The sequence below is a fragment of the Equus caballus genome, chromosome 9 (genome assembly GCF_041296265.1).
Source record: "Equus caballus isolate H_3958 breed thoroughbred chromosome 9, TB-T2T, whole genome shotgun sequence".
Taxonomy (NCBI): domain Eukaryota; kingdom Metazoa; phylum Chordata; class Mammalia; order Perissodactyla; family Equidae; genus Equus; species Equus caballus.
In genome coordinates, this window is record NC_091692.1 from 85,023,496 (window position 1) to 85,046,468 (window position 22,973).

Genomic DNA, 22,973 nt, shown 5'->3' on the forward strand with positions numbered 1-22,973 from the left:
AATGAGAGTTAGCTGCCACTTGACTTAACATTGTGTAGGGGGTTCGACCCATGCTTGTTATACCTCCCTGGGGTCATGTGCCACCAGGTCAGGGTTCTTGAAGATCTTCTCTTTCCTGAGGATCTGAGAGTCAGCAGGCCATGGGAAATGGCCCAAATGTCTTGTGCGTGTTTGTGTGCTGTGTAAAAACATATTGGCGATGGAGTTGGTCAAGGAGAGAGGAGAAAGAAAGTAGTGTGGGTGGAGACCAAAGGACCACAGGATCTTGGCTTTGTGAATCGATGAAGTAGCCCTGTCTCTTGAGAAATCCTTACCCTTGTGAAACTGACCTTGATATGACACTGGAATGGATCAGGGATTTGGGGTCAGACAGATTAAGACCTTATATATAAATAGAATTTAATTTGTAAAACTACCTTATGGAGTGTCTGTTATTGTCTTTTTTATTAAATGAGGAAACTGAGGCTCACAGTGTCCATTTGAGATGGTTTGAACCTAGTTTTGCTTCTTCTCTCTCCCTCAAGATGATCTTATCTAGTTGTGTGCCAGACTTTCTATATATTAAAAAAGCCAAGTCTTTATTCCTGGCCTTGTCCTTTCCTTTGAACTCTGGATTCATGTATCTAAATGCTCACTTGACATTCTACATGGATGTCTAACAACCATCTCTAACATATTGTGTCCAAACACAGCACTTTAATTTCCTCCCCAACACCCCCAGCAACTTGCTCTTCACCCACCCTCCACATTATATTGATTGACACCACCACGTATCTAGTTCCTTAGGCCAAAACCTAGGGGTCTTCCTGGACTTCACCAATTCCCTTATCCCCACAACCACTGTGTCAGGGAGAACTCTTTCCACCCTGAAAACATTTTCCAGATATGTCTGCTTTGCTACCAAATAAACCAAAACCATCCTAGTCCACATCCATTCCTCACCCACCTTGACCATTGGGATACCTTCTGAACTGGTTTCTCACCTTCCTTTGCCCCTTCAATCCATTCTCTACACATTAGCAAGTAGATGTTTTCCCCGATGAAAACAGGCCCTTTCTCTGGTCTGCGTACCATCCTCAAATGCCTTCTCTAACACTAAAAGTAAAATCTAAGCTCCTTGCATCAAGCTTACAAGATCCTTCCTGATCTGGTCCTTGAATACATCCTGGATTTTGTCTCCTTCTACCCTCTCCCTGGCACACTGTGACCCAGCCAAACTGGTTTCCTTTATGTTCCTCAAACATCCCGAGTTTTCATCAGTGTTGGGGGATGCACTTGCTGTTCCCTCCACCTGGTTCCTTTTGGTCTCAGATCTTCACATTGTCAACTCCTTCTTACGTTTCTGCTCAGTTCAAACATCACTCTCTCAGGGCCAATCTTGTCCACTCAACCTATTATAGACCCTCCACCTGAATAGCTAGCTCTCTTTCATCCCACTCTATATTTGCCCAAGGATGTGTCTCAATCTGGTATTACCTTGTTTATTTGGTTTTGCATTTATTGCCTATCTCTCCCAACTGGAATGTGGATTCCAGGAGGGCAAGAATTATGCCTGTTCTTATTCATTGCCATATCTACATTGCTGAGCACACAGTCTGATACAGAGTAAGTGCTCAATAAATGTTTGTTGATTGAATGAATGGCTGCCATTCTAAAGCTTCTAAGGTTGCTTTAGAGGAGTACTAATGAGAGGAGAGTCAAACGGTTGTATAAATGTGGCCCCAAATATAGTCCTAAAACCAAAGTACCATTTTATAAAAACAGTTTTATTACTTTGGGTGCATTTTGGAAGAAACTAAAATGAAAAACAAAAGCTGTCTTCTCTCAGTGCTCTGATCTCGGTCTTGTACACCTTGGTACAGAGGACAAAAACAGAATGCAACTTAAAAACAAGACCTCCTAAACAAGCGTGTGTCTCAGCTCTGTGGTTTTGCTTGGGTGGGGAGCTCTGGGAGGGGAGGGCCCCGGCTCACGCCTGACAGCTGGCCCGCTCACTCCTCCCTGCCCTCGGTCTCAGCACACTGATCTCCACCCAGGCTTCTGCTGGAGGAGCTCCTCTTCTCGACACGCCGACCTTTTCTTCTTCCCTTGTCCAAGTTGGCTCCACCCTCAGCCTGGGTTCTATTTTACCCTCATCCCAGTGGCCAGGCGAGCTGAGTTCATGGCTCTGAGTTAGAATCCTGGCTTCGCGACTTCCTAGATCTATAATCTTGAGCAAATGGCTACCTTTTCTGAACTTCAGTGTTCTGCTATGTGGAAAAGGGATAACGCAGTGCCCATCTCACCGAGCAGTGATAAGGAATAAATGAGTGGTGTTTGTGAAGGGCTTAGGGTAGCACCTCATGCACACGAAGTGTGCTCATGAGACTTAACTGTTTTGTCCTTCCTGCACTAACCCTAAAGACTACATTTTCTGAAATATTTGGTTCTGGAAATTCAACTATTCAATTTGAATCTGAAATAGTTTTTATTCAAAATTGCCAGCTGTATTATGTGTGTGGGTCTTCTGTCCCAAGAAGTGGGTTTCTTGAGAGCAGGAACCATAGGACACAGATGTACAAGGACACTTTCTACCTTCCTTCTTAGAATGCTTCTAAGCCCAGACTAATAACTGCTGTCGTTTGTAGAGCACTTTACATTTTGCTGCCGCTACTCCTGTTGTTACTGCCACTCCCACTGCTAGTACCACTCTTTCTACTATTATTACTCCATCACTACCTTTGCTATTACTCTTACTGCTGTTGCTGCTTCTGCTATTATTAACACTAGGTAACATTTATTGAATGCTTACTATGTGACAGGCAAGAGTCTGTGCACCTTACATTCGTTATCTCACTTGATAAACACAACAGCCAGTGAAGGAGATAGTGTGCAGAGTGGTTAGAAATGTTAAGTTGGAAGTCAGAGTTCCTGGCTTTGACTCCTGGCTCCAATGACTAGTAGCTGTGCGATTCTAAGAAAGTTGCTGAACCACTCTGTCTCAATTATCTTAAAATGGAGATATTAATAATAGAAGAGAATCAATGAGATAATGCACGTGAAAAGTTCTGTAAATCTCTGAACAGTGCCTGGCGTTTAATGAACACTCAAGTTATTGCTGATATTAAGAACAGTTTTTAGTGTATTTAGGGGTTGTTTGTCCCCCTACTGTCCTGCCTTCCTCTGTACTCCCATAAAGCTGTGTTTTCTGCACATCTACTGCATATCCTACAGGATTGCAATAGTCTTTTACACTGTGGATTCTCCTACCAGCCTAGATGCTTCTTTAGAGCAGAGGACTGAGCCTCGTTCACAGTTCTATCCACATTACCTTGTACAGATCTGGCAATTCCTAAGTTTTCAATAGACAATTGTTGAATGGATAAAGGACTGAATTTTTGAGTGTGTATTGTAAACCAAATCTTAGGCTAACTTGTTATAACATTTAATGCACATACCAACCCCATAAGGTGGAAGACATTCCTCCCTGTTTCTCCCTTTCTTCCATAGTAGCAAGGGACTTACTTTCCCCTTTTTATGGTTAAGAAGACTTAGACCCATGGTGCTAAGTAGCCTGACCACAGTCAAGTGGCTTCTCCATAGAAGGCTCTGAATCTATAACTTTGGACTCTACATACCTATATCCAGAATATAGACTTAATAAATACTAGATAGACTGAATTGCAATTTGGGAAACTCAATGAATATTCTTGAATAATGAGGCTTATTCTATCCCTTTATTTGAGAATAACATCTTGGCATCACCAGGAAGAGAAAGAATCTAGAATCCCTGCCAGGGTCTCTGAGCATGTCAAGCAATTTGAATCGGTGAGTATGTCACTAACCACATCTGTGTGATAGGAAAATACCTGATTCTGTGTGTTTGGGCTCTTGACTGCCAGCTGAGCTGACTGCATGGCTGATCCACATCAATGTGGGAAAATTGCCTGTTAATCTTTTATTCCCATGTTCTTATTCAAAGAACACTGTTCCTAATTTGCCTGTGTTGTATGGACCCAATAATTGAAAGAACATAAAGTATTGTTTCCAGCTGGAGAGCAATCTCCTGGCTTAAACATTAAAAAAATTAAATACACATACACACATCTTCATTATAAAAGGTAGTAAATTAAACCCATCATAGAAAATTTAGAAAACAAAGGGGAAAAAATCACGCTTAATCCCACGACTTTAGCACCATTATTCTTAGCAAGTTGATGATTTTCCTTCCACAAATCTTCCTACTTCTTTTTACATTTTTATTTGTTGTAACAGTATTCATACAAAGCTGTTTCCTTACTTTCCCTTAACATTTTAACAGAACCATTTTCCTTATTGTTATAATACAGTATCCATGGCCATAACTTTTAAATAGTTAAATATTGCTCCCACAGACCTTGTTAATTTTCCAGTTCTCACTATAAGAATGGCTTATTAGATCTAATTTTGACTTTCAGAGCCAATGGTGAAGAGGTATGGAAACGCCGGTTTTTCTTTGCCATTGGTCAGAGCTCTAATAACACCCCATTGTTAGGCTTGGGGTTTCATGGTCTTCGCTATTTGCAGATGAAATTTGTTACAAAGTCATTGCATCTTTGTGGAGGGATCTGAGAAATATCTGATCCAATTGCCTCGTTTTGTAGAAGAGGAGATTGAGGCCCGTTAATCTGTGTGATGGTGGCCCCAGGTGAGAAGGTGTGCATCCTTTTTAGGAACAGCAAGGAGGCCAGTGTAGCCAGATGACAGTTAACAAGGGGGAGATGGCAAGGACATAAGGATGGAAGGAAAGTGTGTGTGTTTGTGTGTGTGTATATGTGTGAGAGCTCACGTAGGGCCTTATGGTTCCCAGTAAGGCCTTGGACTTTTACTCTGATAAGATGGACAGCCATAGGCACCACTCTGGCTACTGTGTTGAGAATAGAATGTAGGGGGAAGAGTGAAAGGAGGAAGATCATTGGAGGCAACGCAGAAATACAGACAGAGATGATGGTGGCTCAGGCTGGAGTGGTAGCATGAAGGTGGCCAGAAGTGGTCAGTTTCTACAAATATTTTAAAGGTTGAGATGATAGTATATAGTATTTGATAGTACATGAGATGATAGTACAGATAGATGGATTAGATGTGGAGTGTGAGGGAGAGAGAGGAGTCAAGCCCGGACTTCCAGTTCTTTTGGCCTAAATGACCAAATACCTGGTATTTCCATTTACTGAAGCAGGGAAAACTTCAGGAGGAACAGATCAGGGGTGCAAAGGGGCGGCATAGAGAGGCCAAAATCAGCAATTCAATAACAATTCAATTGCTGTTTATCAGACATTCGAGTGGAGATATCAAAGTAGCAGTTGGACATACAAGTCTAGAGTGCAGGAGGTGGGTGCGGAGATATAATTTGGAGGTTTTGATTGTTGAATGGTGTTAAAAGCCTTGAGACCGGATGAGATGACCTAGTGGGTAAGAGTAGTTTAGTAAGAGAAGAGGACTGAGGACTCCTTTTTTGGAGAGAGGAGGAGGAGCCTATGGAGGAGACCACAAAACAGCATCCAGTGAGGTGTTTAATGGCTGCATACCACCCCACCACATGGAGAAACTGTAATTTGCTGAGCCATTCCATTGGGGAAGGACATTAAGTGGCTTTCTGTAAGTACTCTAAAATTTCTACTACCCACATTCTAACAATGTTCTCCGGTATTTCCCTGGCCCTTCATGCAGACATCAACTATATGTTAGTACCTGGTGGGCTGATGCCCTAATCAAAACCCTGGGGGCACCTCATTAGATCTCTGACTAATTCAGTGTTTTGTATAATTTATTATAATTAGGCTTGAACTGGGCTAAAGTTAGCCTTTACACCGTCACTGATGTGAGAGAAATTCATTCCATTCAATCCAATAATCCTTATTAATTGTATAAATTAGCTATAAGTTAGCAGTAAATTAGTTAATCTATACTGGGTAATGAATAGTATAAGCAGTTCTGGCAGTGAGCAAAATCTACTGACAGGAATGAACTGCTTACAAAGACTTTCATGCATTCTTTCCTTGGTTACAATGACGGAAACTCTGGCACTATGGTTTTCACCTCATCTCCGAGGTACCTGACCTCCTGCATGCTATCCAGAAGCTCTAGGATAAAAGAGGAGGTGAAATCACAGGTTCTGGGATCATCCAGGCCCATATTAGAATCCAGGCTTCCACTCATTGGTGGTGTGGCCTTGGGAAAGCGCCTTCCTATCTCCATAATGAGACTATAATATGAATAACTACTGTAGAGAGTTTTAAGAATTAAATGAAATATGGTAAATAAAACGGATGGACAGAGTAAGTTCTTCACAATGATGAGCTCCCTAACTTTTCCTGTGAGTTTAGTTTTCAAAATCAGCTGGAATGACATCTCCTCTAGAAAAGCAAATTGGTTATTCCCAATTGCAATGATCGTCATTCTGGAAGCTCACACAACATGCAAAGGTTGCCTCCATTTTGTGTTATTTTGTACTAACTGCTAACTTCTTCAGTTTCAACCAAGCCATCACCTCCTCCCAAAGGGCATTTTTGACTGTCTAATGCTCCTCCGTGCCCCACCTGCATACATGTCTTGTCAGTATACTCACCCCTGTAAGTGCTGAACCGCGTGGAAGGTTAAACTGCTTGGCATGCGATAGACGCTAAATGCGTGGAATGAAGGAGTGAATGATATCCGTGCTTCAAGGAAGGTACAGTGTGTGAGGTGGCTCTGAGGGACAGTAAGGATCTGGATGTGTGAAGATGAGAGTGGCAGCCCGGAGAACATTCCCAACAGAAGACTGGTTTAAGTAAGTACATAGATGTAAGCAAATGCGGTGCTTCCATGAAGAATAGCAGAGAATGGTTTTGTTGGCTGTGATGGGTTCAAGAAGGGCAGCAGTGAGATAAAACTCGGGCTGTGGGCTGGGGTCAGCTACAGAGAACCTTAAATTCCAGGTCAAGGGATTCGCATTGTTCCTTAGCAAATAAAAAGGAGCCCTTGCAGGTTTTTGAGGAGTTCTGTGACTTAGCAAAATTCATTGGTATTAGACTTTAAAATATATTGGGATGGAGCAGGGCATATTGGAAAAGGCATTGTAACAGACATAGATTTGGATTTGAACCCTAACCTGGTAATTTACTGGGTAGCTTCAGGCATATAACAACTTCTCTCAGCTTTGCTCAGTTTCCTCGTCTACAAAACAGAATAATGAGAAATACTGTTAGAGTGGTTATGGAGGTTAGAGAAAGAGTATGTCTTGTGCTTTTCTTAGTCCCTGGTAAGTAGTAAGAGCTTAAGAAAGAGTATTTATTAATATTATAATAGGTCAGAGAAGGAAGAGACCGAAAAAGAGGGATCTCTGGGAAATTTGTGCAAGAGTCTTGATGAGTTTCCAGGAGGTCCTTGACAGAGAAGTGGCAGTGGAGATGCTGAGAAGGAAAGTGAGAAACTTGCAAATGATTAGAAGTCGGAATCAGAGGAGAGCGGAAGTTGGCTCTGAGATAGTCATGAACACAAGCGTGACTCCTGCTGTCAAAGATCTTAGAGTCTTATTTCAGAGACAAACATCGTGTCAATGGGTTAATTAAGGCACAGAGCCCAAATGAGACAGCGTGGGATAGACTTCTGGAGACACAGAAAAACCAATAATAAGTCATGGGTGAAGCAGCTGCAGTTTACTGAGCACCTGCTTCGTGTCAGGAAATGTGCTGCATATATTTCCTTACTTAATACTCATTTTAGAGATCAGGAAACTAAAGTGTGAGAGGTTCAATAATTCCTCAAACACAGAGATCTGGCAGGTGGCTGAGTTGGAATCCAAAGCCATATCTGTCTGATTCCAATGTATGTCCTCTTAATCATTCTCCTAGTATATAAAATACACAATGAATGCTCTAGAAAGGAATTATGTTGGGTTCTAAAGTGTGGGGTGGGTTCTCAGTGGGAGGAGGGAGCATTTGAAGCACAAAAAAGAACATGAGTGACATGCCAGGAATCAGCTCCTTCTATCCATGGGGCAATGAGGAAACTAGCGTAATCAGCCAGGGTTATATTTGATATTATCTTTTCTCCTGGGGAAAAAAGTAATGTGATTCTTTGTTTTCCAAAATAAAGTTAACTATAAAGAAAATTTCTTTCCAGATAGACTCTCAAGAAACAGCAGTATCTGTTCATGAAGAACAAAATCAGTGATTAATTGAGTTCAAAATTTTACAAAAGTGGTAAAGTTTGTAGCATATTTTAAGAATGTTGCTTTGCTATCGGAACTCAGCATTGTTCTGTAGTCTCTGCTGTCTTCTTTTTGTGGTACCATTGTTTTTCCGCTCCATTGTCCATTAGAATTTATTCCAGTCTTGAAATTCCTTTGAAGCTTTTCTTATGGATCCTCTTTATCCCGGTGGTCTCTCCTGTCGCCAATCTTCTACACACGGCACCATCCCCTTTCCAGGTACACTTGATTCTCATTATTCACAGTAAATATGTTGTATAAAGTTGCCATGAACACTGAATTAGTGAATATTGAACTCTTGCTCCTAAGCGAAATATAAAATCAGGTTCCTGCGACCCTCTGGTCACAACATTTTCATCAACTGATCAGTACATAAGCTTGCTTTCTGTGTGTTTCTACTTAAAGACACCTTATTTAACATACAGTGTTGATTCGTTAACATTGAACTCACAGCCTAGAGCACTATAACTCACATTTGAACAAAGCTTATCTAACATGTGTTTTCTCTGTCAGGCACATCACAGCCTTCTTGTGCTTTGGGACACTGGACAGCACTTCAGCACTACCATCGGGGGCCATTTTAAACAGCGAACCAACAAAAAGCGCAAAAGCGCGAAAAATGTGGTGCTAAATAGATCAGGAAAAGGACACCTGTTTACAATAAGACAGCTGAAACAAGAAGGGAGAGCATCACTCTGTTGGACTATAGCTGGGGATGCACACAACGCGTAAGGCAAAATTTTGGTGCTCTGCACAAGTGTTATGAAGGACCCTGAAAGAGCTGTGGCTATTGATTTTGCGGTTACAAATAAATTTCAGCAGGTAAGAAAATACACAAATATGGAATCCACGAGTAATGAGGATTGACTGTATTCACCATGTTTAACAGGGCTGAGTTATAACATCACACTTTGCCACTAGGTGTTACCATACCACACAAGAGCTACTTCAACGCTGAGTTTCCTTCAAGTTCTCTAACATAAACCAGGGCCCCGTTCGCTCACATCTTTGTGTTCCTAGCTTTGTAGAACAGGCTTGCCTAAATCAGTGGATCTTTTTAAAAGTGGAATGAGTATACTAAGAAGACAGTGGGGAGCAAACTCTTTATTTTACTACTACTACTAGGCATCAGAAGTTGGGACTTCTCTGTAGCAAGTGTTTACGTCATCGTCAACAATTTGCCAATGACGCATATAAATTCAGTTTGGGGGAAGCAGTGAAAATGGAAAGAGTTAAGCGGAGGGGGAAAAGGTTCAGGGAAGGTGCCTTCCAGGAGATTTAATTTACCAGGAGCATTGAAAAGAAAGCATCACCATCGAGTGCCAGGAATGGCTTTGCCATCAGGCTGTAAGGGACATTCAGCAGAGGCCCTGTGGGTTGTGTATGAAGTTGTCCCCCAAGGGTTTGGAAAGTCCAGATTCATCCTGAAAGAAGACATATTTGCTTAGCTATTTGCTTGCTGAGTAAACATGACCACCACAGAACTGTTTTTAGCTGCTTCTCATGGAGGGGCAGTCCAGCTGGTTTGATGGCCCAGACATGTGGTGCTGGGTGTGGGATGGATCTTCCCCGAATACCCTATTTTATCTTCTTGCTTCACAGTTCCGGAGTCTTCAGTGGCTCCCAAAGGTCCACAGCCAAATTCCTTGGAGTGTTACCCCAGAGACCGACACAATACGACCTTGGCCTATTTTTCACATCTCCCCATCCTTTCCCACTGTAGCTAGAAAGAGGCTTTTCTATATGGCTGCTAAACAAAATGTCATACACCTATTTCCACATTTTTGCACCCCATTACCAACATACGTGCACTTGATTCCATTTCCTCACCACCTGAGTAGGAAAACCCACCCTTTAAGGCATAGCTTAGGTTTCAACTTTATTTTTTTATTTTTATTTATTTTTTTGAGGAAGATTAGCCCTGAGCTAACATCTGCCAATCCTCCTCTTTTTACTCAGGAAGACTGGCCCTGAGCTAACATCCGTGCCCATCTTCCTCTACTATATACGTGGGGCACCTACCACAGCATGGCTTTTTGCCAAGCGGTGCCATGTCCCTACCGGGGATCCAAAGTGGTGAATCCCGGGCCTCCAAGAAGCGGAACATGGACACTTAACCACTGCGCCACCGGGCCGGCCCCAGGTTTCAACTTTAGAAGAGTCTTTCTTGAACTTTTAACCCCACAGTGAATTCTTCCCTTACAAGACTAGGTACACTCAGGATTCTTCCAGCTCGGAAATCCTGACTTCACGCATTGTCATCTGCATCACTCCTCTGTCACTCGTGTTTATCTTTCCAGGCTGTCATCTTACAAATATTTATTTCAGTTTCAGTTCATCTGTAGAACTGTATTGCATTCCTCTTTGTGGGTCAGACTGTATGCTGCTTCTTGGTTCTTTAGCTTCCTTATCTGTAAAATGAGGATAATAATAGGAACTACACTGTAGGGTTGTTTTGAAGATTAAATGAAGAAACATGAAACAGTGCTTAGAAGACAGCCCTGATTAGGGAATAGGCTTAATCCACTATTATTAATCATTTTATGCTTCTTTGCGTCTACTACCCCCATGACAGTAACATCATAAATGCTCAACTTCTATTTAGAGTGGAGTTTTCTCATATGCCTATTTAACTCATGCAAATTCAACTACATGCTCTTTTATATGTAAGTACAATATTATAAAATTATATTTCTGCACAAACACTAATTACTGTATCCATCGTATATTTATATGTATATATTACTGTGGCAGATTATATATAAAAGAACATGTATAGTGTCCTTTCTGGGCAACTTAAGGGATTTTCAATGGTAATTTTAGCTATATGTAACATTTACATGTCACATGAGATTCAACCCCATTACTATATGTTAGATGTTTTACATACATTATCTCGTTTAATCTTTGTGCCCATTCATTTCACAGAAGAAAAATTTAAGGCTCAGGGAGGTTAATCAACTTGCCCAAAGTCACACAGCTAGAAAAATCAAGATTTTTAAACTACAACAGTCTGAAAACCAAGCCTTTGGCCATTCATTCCCATCCTTATTGACTGATCCAGCCTGTGAGTACCACACAGACCCCCGTGTGAGCAGTGGTCAGTGGTCAACAAAGAAAGATAGGTCATCTCTGGAAATGTGGCCATGGGAGCTCTGTCTGGCCTCCAGGAGTGAGGGCATCTATAAAAGACAGGGGACAACTCTTTTAGTCTGAGCCTCTGGTTCTTTTAGAGACATGTACCATGTCCTGCATGTCAACGCAAGCTGTGGCTGGAAGCCAGTCTTTGACTCGGTATCCACTGGCTGATGCAGGCAAAGCTCTGATTTCATCAGCCTAATGTCACTCAGTGTTTCTTTTATTGCTCTTGAGGTGACATCTCCTGACAGCACCTGATGACATTGTTCTGGGTGGAAGTTCGCAAGGGATCCTGCTCAGGAATATTTCCAGTCCAAATCTGAGCTCTTGATTTGATTTGACTTGAGAGAGTAATGAATTGGAAGAGAGTTGGCTCATAGCTCAGGACTCGCCCCCAAACACTTTGCCATACGAACAGAATAGTAACATTCTCGTTGTTGAATTCAATAAACATTTGCTCTGTGCTGAGTCTTAGGCATAAAAAGGTTAACAGGACATGACCCTTACACTCAAGGGGCTTATAAACAAGCCATATTCCATAATAAATTCCACATTTCCTTTTTACTAAGACAGATTCCAGGCTGCACTTCTGTATGGTTTGCTGACTGTCTGTGAATTCTGTTTGTCCATCTGTGTTGGCAATACTTGCCTTGGCTGGAAAGGAAGAGTGACCAAAACTGTGAGGCAGGACAGGTGACAGGATGCTCACTGAGTGAAGAGTTAGGAGACATAGCTCAAATTCTAGTTCTGCTTCTTATTTTCTTTGTGGCTTGGGATGCATAATTAAATCTTTCCGAGATTTTCTGTCTATAATGTAGATAATGCTATTATTTCCCTCATATTTGCTAATATACTTCAGAGTAATCTATAAGCTGTAAGGCATTCTTATTTTATATGAGGTTAAATGTGTTGTATTTTATCATAGCCTACATTTTGGAAATCTAGAAATCCATCTTTTGTTAGCTGTAGTCTTTTTTAATTCGCCAGACTATTAAATTAATGAGACCATTCCATCCCCTGACTTTTAGGTAAATGGGAATTAATGGTCATATTTCCTGTCTTTTAAGAGCTGGCAATTAGTTAAGACCATAGTGATTAAATTTCCTGGAATGGATCAGGCACCTAATACAATTATTCTTTCCCAAGCAAAGACTTGAGAAAGCTTGAGAAAGGATTTCAGGGCTACCTTTGGATAAAGAGAAGCAGCATGCAGAACTGATGGGATCTATACGAAATTTAGTGGTTCATGAGGATTAATGACATGCAATATTCGAAATCTGGATTAATCCTAGCACACTTGAATTTACCTTCTATCTTCTGAAATCAGGTTCTGGACGCTGTTTGCTATACTACAGCAGACTTTCATTTTGGAACATGCAGATGAAATCAGTATTGAGTTAGTAGAATAGTCAAGCGTGTTTTGACCTACTTCCAGGGAACTAAGTTTGATGTAAAGTTTATTTCTTCTCAGCAACGACTCTGTTATTCAGGATAGAGGGCATATTCGCATGAAGAAATCAAGATTCTAAGTAAGAGGATATTGACCCATAAGAGAAACTGGATGGCAGAACAACTATGGTTAGCTGAATGGGCTTTGGAGCCAGACTTGAGTTTAAGTCCTGATTCTGCCACTTATGAGCTGTATGATCCTGAGTAAATTATTGAACCTTTCTAGTTTTATTTTCCTCATCTATAGAATAGGATAAGAATGGTAACCCCCTCATAAGGTTGTTGTGAAGAGTAAATAAGATAATGAATGTAGAATGCTCCAAATGTTGACCATTATCACCACCATCTTCATCATTGTCGTCAACTTCTTCCTCATCACCATCATCTGCCTTCACTTTCCCACTTATTCCTGTGGCTCAGTTGAAATCCATCTCAGCATCTCAGATCTTCCACTTGATTCCAGCCTGCCATCTCCTATATCAAATAATGGCTCATGCTTTCTTTTCTTAACAGATTCCTTTCGTGTCTTCTAAAACTCATTTAGCTCAGCTATCTGAAGCTAACTCTTGAAGAAAGGAGTAGATTATGCTTTCTGATCCTCACAGAAAAATGGCCAAAATACCCACCTAGATTTTCAGAATTCCAGCAATGGGGGATAAAATATGGTCTCAATGACAGTTGTAATACAGTACTTATTTGGCTGGCACTCCCTTGCTCTTCCCTCACATTCAGCCAAAATGGTGCGTGGAATCCCAGAGAGTGTGTCTTTCACGCTCTGAGGAACTAGTCTTCTTGGCTGTGATAATTGCAGTTTGTTTATTATCTTCCATCTTCCATTCTCTCATTTACTCATCCATTTGTTCACTTATTCATTTGCAACGGTTACTTTTTCCATGCTATGGAACAGGCTCAGGGTGTAAAGGAGAGACATGATGGCTGTCCTAATAAGACACGCAGTCTAACAGGGGATGTTAAAAGGGAAACAGACAACTACAATTCAGTCTGATAAAGGTTATAGTGAAGGAAGCAGAGTGCTGGGAAGCATAGAAGAAGAATGCCTGACCTGTGTCGGTGGGTCAGGGAAGGAACGTAGAAATGGTTGATGTTGCAGCTGGGTCTGGCCAGTCAAAGAGCGAAGGTGCAAGTGGTCCAGACAGAGGCACAGCAAGAGGCTAAGGGAGAACTCCATCTTGCGGCTCTCCGCAACCACCAGCAATCACCTGCTGTTAGCTGTCTAGCCCTTTTTATTTTTACTTCCTCTTTTCTTGATAACTTGACCAGATACCTGAGACATGAAGCAATGTGAATGAGAGCCACCAGTTAACCTTGGAAACCTTCCTCTGTGATCTTTGAATCAAATGTGTGTTTTCACGCAGAGATGCTTAGAGATTGTGACAAACCCAGTCAGGATCCTCTGTGACATGCAATTCTGTATCCCCTCTGACCTCAAACTGAGACAGATCTCTGTCTCTGTCTCTCTGTCCTTCTATAGTCTACACGAACTATACTTGAGACTTCAAACCAGAGGGGTAATGTGAGATGTCCAGAATCACACAGCAAGTCGATAGCAGAGACAGGAACTGGAGACAGGTTCTAACTTGAGGAAAAACACCGTTGCACACAAAATAAATGTTCAAGCTTTCAAAAATTTGCTGATGCCCTTCCTCTACCTGGAATGTCCTTCTCCACATCCTACCAGGCTTATTGCAAAGGCCACTCCTCTAAAAGCATCCACAATTCTCCAACCCCTGCTCCACCACCCCAGTCCTAGGAAGGATTAACTACCTGCCCTTCTGTGCTCTCTGGCATTTGTTGAGGCCTCTCTTTTAGAGTTTATCCCTCAGCGTTATATTTGCGTTAGGTGGAAATTGTCAAAGACTGTCAAGACTGGAACTATCTCTGAGTCATCTGGGTATCCTCGGCATCTAGTAGGTCCTCAATGAATCTTGCTGTATGGCTCAACGATACATCTCAGAGATGTCTTATTTTATTTGGGTCAAGGTGCCTTTCAGTTTGAAGCCATCTGCAAGTTTTCTTTTTAACCTCAGAGAAGGTCATAATCCTTTCCAACAAGCTTTTATCTTGACCGTGCTCATGGAGTTGGAGGCTTGTGTGGGCCTAGCTATTGGGCAACATGCAAACAGAACACTCTTGTGATGCATGGGTGTGAGATTTCCATCAAGAACACACACTTGATAAACCAGCATTTTCACAGAAGCAAATACAAACCGTGGTTACCCAAGCAGACCAATCCTGGGAATCCTCTCTCCGTCTTAAACAGGATTTCCTGGGTGAATTCTTTTGTCTTCTTGCAAATATCCCAGTACTTTCTGCTGCTTTCAATTGCAGTTTTCAAATCCAGGGGTCTGAGGCTGGGCTCACGTGGCCGGCTCAGTGATTGACTGATTTCAGAACCCGAAAAGGAGCCTTTCCTTAGTTCACTGGAAGATAAAATCAGTGTAGGAGAGATTTTGGAGTCGGAAAGAACTGAGTTCTAGTTCTGGCTCCATTAGTGCAACTTTGAGCAAGTCTCATTACTCCTCTAAGCTTCAGTTTCCACACCTGCAAAGCGGGGTGTCTTCCTGGAAGGGTTTTGGAGAGGACTAGATGTGATAACAAAAACGGGTAATGAAATGAATCTAGTGGATACTTGGCACTCCTTAAAGGTGAGTTCCCTCTCCTTCCAGAGAGGTGAGGCAGACAAATGATGGTGAGATAATCTCTTTTGAGGGTGCTAAAAGCTGCTAAAGGTAGCAGCATTTTGTACTAAGTGACTTCTTTTGCACCTCTTTTTTCCCTTTTTTGGATAAAGGCAAGTCAGTATTTCCCCTGATAGGTTTTGTCTTATTTCCCTCAGCTGCCTGAAACCACCAATTGTTCTTTTTTCTGAATGGAGACCCCACGGGCCGCCTTCTCACCACAGTGGTTGTTTGGGCCCTCCCCCCAACTCTTTCACCCCTGCCCTGTCTCACCCCAGCCTGCCGTTGCTGCAGTGGCCATTTCCCAAATACCAGGAACTCAGCATACCGCAAACTGCAAGTTTGCTATTACTTTGGTCCAGGGTTTTGACCCATGCAGCACATCCTGTTAGAACAAAATAGGTACTGAAAGTGGTAATTATAACACTGAACACCCCTCCCTGTCACATCCCCCACCCTGTGAAATTCCCCAAGAAGAGTTAGAGAGGTGAGGCAGGGGGACGAATTTTCCTGAGGGCCAGAAGGCACTCAGAACAGATGCCCTCCCATCTCCCTACTACTTGTTCATGTATAAAGAAAGATAACGTCATCTATTTCTTCGAATTGGTAATCTACGCACATAGAACACAATTAAAAAGCTATGAAGTGGTCTCCGATGAAAATGTGCTGCTCCTGTCCTCCACCCTATATTCTCTATGGCAAAGCCAATTTCCTGGACAACTTCTTGTATCTCTCTGCAGTATTCTAAGCATATGTATTCTACATTTCCCCCCGCCCCGCACAAAGTAGCGTAATACACATGTTGTTTTGCACCTTGATTTTTGTACTTAGCCCCATATTCTGAAGCTCATCTCCACTTGAGTAGATATGGAGCTCTCTCCTTCTAAATGAAGAGATAGTACTCATTTATATGTATGACAGAATTTATTCAAGAAGTTTTCTGCTGATGGGCATTTAAATTGTGTGCAAAAATGCAATGACTAACTTTGTGCATAAGTCACTTCTCCTGATTTAGTTCTAAATCCATTAAGAAAGTATGAAGGTGGAGGTACCATAAACTGGCTCAGAAGCCCAAACACCTGGAATTTCTGGAATGTTCCTGCCAGCTCTGCTTGTCCTTCTTGGGAATTCTCATTCTCCTTTGAAGATTGGGCTCACAGGTCACTTCCTGTTTTAAGCCTTCTAGACTAGCACCAGCGAGGAAAATTTGCTCCTGCATCTTTTGGGTTTCTAGGCAGTGGCTCCCAAGCTGTAGCTTATAAGGATGGCCCCAAGGACTTGTTAAAACCCAGATTGCTGGGCTCCACTTGCCCCCAGAGTTTCTCATTCAAGAGGTGTGGGGTAGGGTCTGAGAATGTGCACTTCTAACAAGTTCCTAGGTGCTGTTGCTGATGCTGGTGGTCAGGACCACACTTGGAGACCCACTGATCCAGTGGTTTCCCCACTGTTTAGCACACCTCTTATGGACAAGCCCCCCCATCCCTATCCTACTCCCAGCCTGGGTCAGCTCCTCTTGAAATACCCATCTTTCCTCTTTAACCTGAAAACTCTACGAGGGCCGAGACTTGCCACATGTTTATTCCACACTCTATCTGCAGGGCTTCGCAGAGCCCCTAAGGATGTAATAGGTGGACAACACATGTGTGTTAAGTGAATGAATGAATTGAAATCATTAGTTTATTAAGCCTCTCCCCACAATGCTAAATTCTTTAAGGCCAGGACCTCTAGGTCCCTAAATCTCTTTCTTCTCCATCTCCATGGCCACTAGCTGGTCTCTTTGGCCTGTCTATTGCTCTGTAACTGGTCTTTCCAGTTTTGCTCTCACCCTTCTTCTAGTCCCTTCTCCCTAAGGCAGACAGACTGATAATCTAACAACATAGATTGGAAAGATTGGCAACTGCCTTGATTTCTATCAATAAGAGGCTGGTTAAATAAATTATCATGCATCTACGTCAGTGCATGAAGAATTTCTTAATTCTTTCTTAAAGTTGCATACCCTCTCTTATGGACGTCATTCAGTTAAATGCTATAGCATTGGAGGGGTAGGGTACTTTAGTATTACTAAATGATGCATTCTAAATCTCTATTTCATAGATCACGTTTCCACTAAAGCTTTTTTTTTTTTAATTACTAGTTTTCTATTGATATAAGTTGTGCCTGGATCTTCAGTAAAGTATTTGAGGATATCAAGGTACTCATTGGTGGAGGGCTTCTTGTGGAAACTGATGAAGGAATTGCAGAGTCAAGTCAAGCTGGATTTCGTTGGCCTTGCTTAAGGACTTGAACTTTATTCTACAGACAATAGGAGATGTGGAAATGCACAAAGTGGGGGAACCATGGTTGATTCGCATTTTAAAGAAACTCCTCTGCCTGCAATGTGGTGCTTGGCTTTAAAGTAAGAAGGGAGAACAGCCAGGAAACAGTCAGGTGAGCAGTAATGAGGGTCTCAGCTCAAGAGCAATGGTAGCAGGGTTGGAGAGGAGGGGAAGATACAGAGGCAAAACTGACCAGATTTGGCTTTTGACTGCATATGGGGTATGAGTCACACGGGTATGCTTGTGTGCACGAGTGCGGGCACACGTGCGTAAGAGAGAGCATGCATGTGGTTTGTGTGTATGTTTTTTTTGGTGTGTGTATGTTATGGAGGTGATGCTTGTGAGAATCAGTAGGATTAACAAGGACTCCCTAGTTCCTGGCTGCAGTAACTGGATAGTTGCTGGTGTGGTGTATCTAGTGTTAGAACACGGAGCAAGCAGCTTTTGGAGTGGTAGAGAAGAGGAATTCAGTTTGGGCTGTGTGGATTTTGAAACGCTCATAAGAGGATCCTGCAAAGAGGTGAATATTCCAGTCTGAGGCTCAGCAAAGAAGCCAGAGCAGGATAAGGTATATATTTGTGATGTTGGTGTACTCAGATGGATCATCCCAGAAGGGCAGGGACTGAAATCCAAAGGGTTTGGAGATCACCGATGCTTGGAATCACCAGGCAGAGGCTATAGATTCTTGGGGGAGTTAGAACAGGAATAGTGAGAAAGGATGGAGGCGCACTATAGTGAAGGTGAGAGCAGGATCCGAGACCAGTGACAGGTCAGATGAGTTGATTGCTGCTGACGATTGCTGACGATGACTGGAGAGAAATCACAGTGACATGGAGCAGAAATCTGAACACAGTGTGGAGAGGAAGGGGAAGCCAGGGAGGGGGGATCAACCCTATCAGTAAATTCAGATGCAGAAGGACAGAGAACGATGAGGCTGCAACTAGATGTTTCCATCTTGGGTTCACTGAAAACATTGCTCAGTTTTTGTTTGCTATGCAAACTGAAGGAATTATGTAAGCACTTTTATAACACCACCTCATCACGTTACCACTGAAAAATCTTGAAAATTTTGAAAACAATACAACAAACCGCAAGCTTAAAAAAATAGGAGAAAAAACCCCACTCCATTTCTTTGATTTTTGTGTCATTTTCTTCCAAGCTGTGTGACAATCATTGCAGGGAGAAAGATGGGTGATCATTTTAAACACTGTTTTAAGCATCTGCTAAGGCCACCTGGCAGTCAGATTCATTAAATATCGGTGCTGATAGGGACGGCATGGATTGCCTTTCTAATATCACTCTGCAGCTGGGTGACCTTGGATAAGTCATTTCACCAATGAGGAAGCTGCTGTGGTTTCTTATCAGTACAATGAGGCCCTTGGATGAGGACATCTGGAACAAGGCAGCTGTGGAGGACTCCACTGAGTTGATCCTCAGATGGGCAGAGCTTAAGAAGGAAGTGATGAGAACTGGGGACATCCTCTCCCTTTCACACCTTTGCACTTAATGTAGCAACTTGCTGTTTTGTGCCAGGTACCAAATGCCAGCGCATCACAAGTTGCATGGCTGATTAGACTTCTAAAAGTTTGCTGCAATCTTACTTTCGTAATGGATTTCTGCAAGGTCAAAGTAAGATTGCTTTCAGAATGATCTGTGGTTTAAAGCAGCAAAAATTTAGAAAGTATGGATTCACAACTGGGTTTTCCTATTAACTATTAATTACAAACCACTGTCAAGCCATAGTTCTCAATCCTTAGCTGCATCAGAATCACCGGGAGAGCTTGTTAAAATTCAGAATGCTGAGCCCCAGCAGCAGAGTTTTTGATTCAGTGGGTCTGGGGTGGAGCCTGAAAATTTGCATTTCTTGTAGTTCCCAGGTAAGGGATGCTGATGCTGCTGGTCCAGGGCCCACACTTCGAAAAACTAGTGTAGAAGAAAGACCCCTGGCCTCAGATCCCAGGTCACTCAAAGTCTCTGAGCCTCTGTTTCCTCATCCATGAAATGGGGACATCCAGGCCCAACAAACCCAGTGCTTAGAATTAAAAAAAAAAAAAAGAAAGAAAGAAAAGAGAAAACCAAGGTTCTTCTTCTTTTTTTTCCCCCTGCATTTTTTCCAAGCTGTGCGCAGGTGGGCAGGGAGGAGGATCATTTTAAGCACTATTTCAAGCATCCGCTAAGTGACCTGTCACAATTTCTTAAATCTCTTTGCTGGGAGGAACTGTGTGGATTGCTTCCTCCAACCTACATCTACAGCTGGGTGACCTTGGGCAAGTCCTTCACTCTGGCGGAAACCTCTTCTGTTCGCATCTCATTGGGCAGAAATGGATCATGTTGCTACCCCTAGAACCACCCCATTAAGGTCTCTGTCTTCTGCCTTAAGACTTTAAGGACGTTGATGACTGGGTCTGCCTTCTATCAATTTTGTGGGGAGACCTGGGCATATTGCTGCATAATGATCAGAATTTAGACAGAACTAGTTTCAAACTTGGCTATGCCATTTATTAGCTCGTGAACTTGGACAAGCGACCTGAACTCATGGAGACCCAACATCTCATGATTAATATGGAAATAAAAATACAACTGACTTTCTGGGATGGCTATGGAGATTAAGTGATATCAGGGATATAGATGCTTGGCATGTTTTTGGACATATAGTAAAGAATCAATAAATGGTCGTCATCATGTACTTGGAAATGCCCAAAATAGAGAGGTGGTTACTCAATAATTCCTGGAACCCACCTGAGCTAAATCATGACCAAGCAGTTAGGGTATTAAAGCGATAACTCAAAACACCGAGAAAAAGAACGAAAGCAAAATAGCCCCTCTTTCCCTAAACGAAACCTCTGAATGTTCCCTTGTGGGCGGCAATGGGTGGGATGTGGGCCGACCCAGGAAGATGAGAAACAGCTGGCATGTCACGGGGAAGCCCCGGCAGAAGCCGTCCGGTCCACCTGCAGCAGCAGTTTCTGCAGCACCCCGCTTGCCAGATCCTAGAGGTGAAGAAAAGTCAGAGCAGCCGAGAAGGGAGAGGGAGGGGGAGAAAGGAGAGAGCTAGTCAGACTTTGCAATTATCTCCCTGACTGTTTAGAATGTAATGTTCCTCTCTGCCCTCTTTCCTTTTCACGTTGTAATTTTCTTCACGGAAAGAATACAATGGAGAACATATTCCAGACTGTCAAGAGCTTGCTACTAACTCCAATGGCCCCGACATGGGTACAGATAAGGAGAAAAACGGAGGCAATTTTTTTTCCCCTGCAGAGATTTCAGAGATTGAAGCTAAGACATCCAGTTGCATTTGAAAATCGCGTTACCTGCCCACTTACTGGTTTCGGTATGATCTGTCCCCGCTGTTCCGTGCTCAGCAAGTTTCAATAGCTGCTTTCCTTGCTGGGGGTTGATGCTGTACCATGGGATTCTCGCTTTACCCGCACGCACTGGAGAGGATGGGCGAGTCAGCCTGGGCTGCGTGGTTTGCTCTACCTGGGTTCCCACATGAGGGTTTAATTGTCCACATTTTCTTCTCACCTGTCTCCAGGAAGTGGGGAGAGAGCGCAGAACAGAGGTGAAGAGAGCCATGAGGACACAGGTGCCCTCTCCCTTCCCTGCTGATTCCCTCCATCTCCTCCCCAACTTCCTTTTTCATTCTCTCTCCTGTCGTTCTGTTCCTAGCCTGATTTTTCCCAAGCTTTCAACTTTGAGCTCAAACGAGCAGCCAGGCTGCATTTGGACACAATATCACCAAGTTGCCCTCCAGAACAGTTGTATATTTTCTCCAGCAGAACATGAAAGCGTGTGAAGCGAGAAGATCCATTTTCTTATCTCTTTGTACTCATGTGGACCTGTCTGATGGAGTAGCTTTCCCAGGATATCTCTTAGCGCCATTAAATAACTTTAATGCTGCCCTGCTAAACCTTGTTTTCCAGGAGACCCCATCATCTCTGAGAGGCCACATGGAGCAAAACACAGTCATCTGAACCAAGGGCTTCTTAGACCAGCCAGCCCCCAGCTGACCCACTAGCAGATCACTGATGCATGCGTGAATCCAGTCAAGATGAGCTGAGCCCAACCTATATCAGAACAGTCCATCCGACCTACCAGCTAAAGAGAAGGAAGAAAAGTTTGTTGTTTACATTGTTGCCATTTATTGACCATATACTACGTGCCAGAAATTGCTAAATTCAGAGAACACAATGACGTACGGAATCTGATCTCTGCTCTTGAGTAGGTCAAGAGCATTCAAAGTGAGATTAAGATGGGAAAGGGCTACAATGTCTATTTGACAGATGGGGAAAACTGAGGTATGAAAGAGTGCTACAGTTTGCTTAAACGGGGACTGAGACATTGCGGTTGCGCTACGAGGAGAAGGCCAGAACTTGGCCGTCCTTAATGTAAGCATTTACTCAGAGGAAAACTGTTAATCAGTTGGAAAAATGGAAAGAACACTTCCTTTGCAATCTTCGCCTCTCCTTTCAAATTTTTATTTTAACTTGCACTTATTTGGCAATGTAGGAAATATAAAAAATTTGCCCTAGCTTTGCTTACATTTTACATGGAGAGAGGAGATATAACTGCCCAGAATTTCGATAACGATGCAAGAGTTTAAGGCCGATATTCACCAGCTAAAATGAGATGATCATTTTGAATTATACTGTCCCCCAATAGATCACGGTCATATCCACCAGACTTTGAGCTCCTGGGACCTAGGACCTGCGTCTTGCAGCTAGCAGGGAAATGAGTCATTGAGATAATTAGGCATACAGTTTGCTTTTGCTTTAAGAGGACCAATTCTAAATGGCATTCCTGTTATATTTCCTTTTGTTTTTTCGTTTGTTTTGTTTTAACTTTAACGAGTAGAATCAGAGCATTTCATGTCTATCATGGGGAGGAGAACTGACATTTGTCAAACACTTGCCACATTCTAGGCCCCATGTCAGGCCTGTTATGTTCTTAATGAATTTAATCCTCACAGTGACCATACGAGGCAGATTTTTATCTCTGGCCCTGTACAGATGTCAATACTGGGCCTCTCTGAGTAACCTGTCAAACTTCACACAGTAAGTATGTGGAATAGAATTTTTTGACTTAAAACTTATTTCCTCGCTCCATGCTAACACTCTACCTTGAATCTCAGCTGGATCAACCCCTTACCTAGTGACTTGTAAATCT

The 22,973-nt window shown here is 42.6% G+C and overlaps 1 long non-coding RNA gene across 1 annotated transcript in view; it reads left to right on the plus strand.

Moving 5' to 3' along the window:
* The window catches only part of LOC102149291 (uncharacterized), an 83,966-nt gene that overhangs the window by 5,744 nt on the left and 55,249 nt on the right, over window positions 1–22,973 (plus strand). The window contains exons 5-6 of the long non-coding RNA XR_011421423.1: window positions 3,726–3,807; window positions 8,720–9,028. This is a non-coding gene — a long non-coding RNA (uncharacterized lncRNA). The remainder of the gene's footprint in view (window positions 1–3,725; window positions 3,808–8,719; window positions 9,029–22,973) is intronic.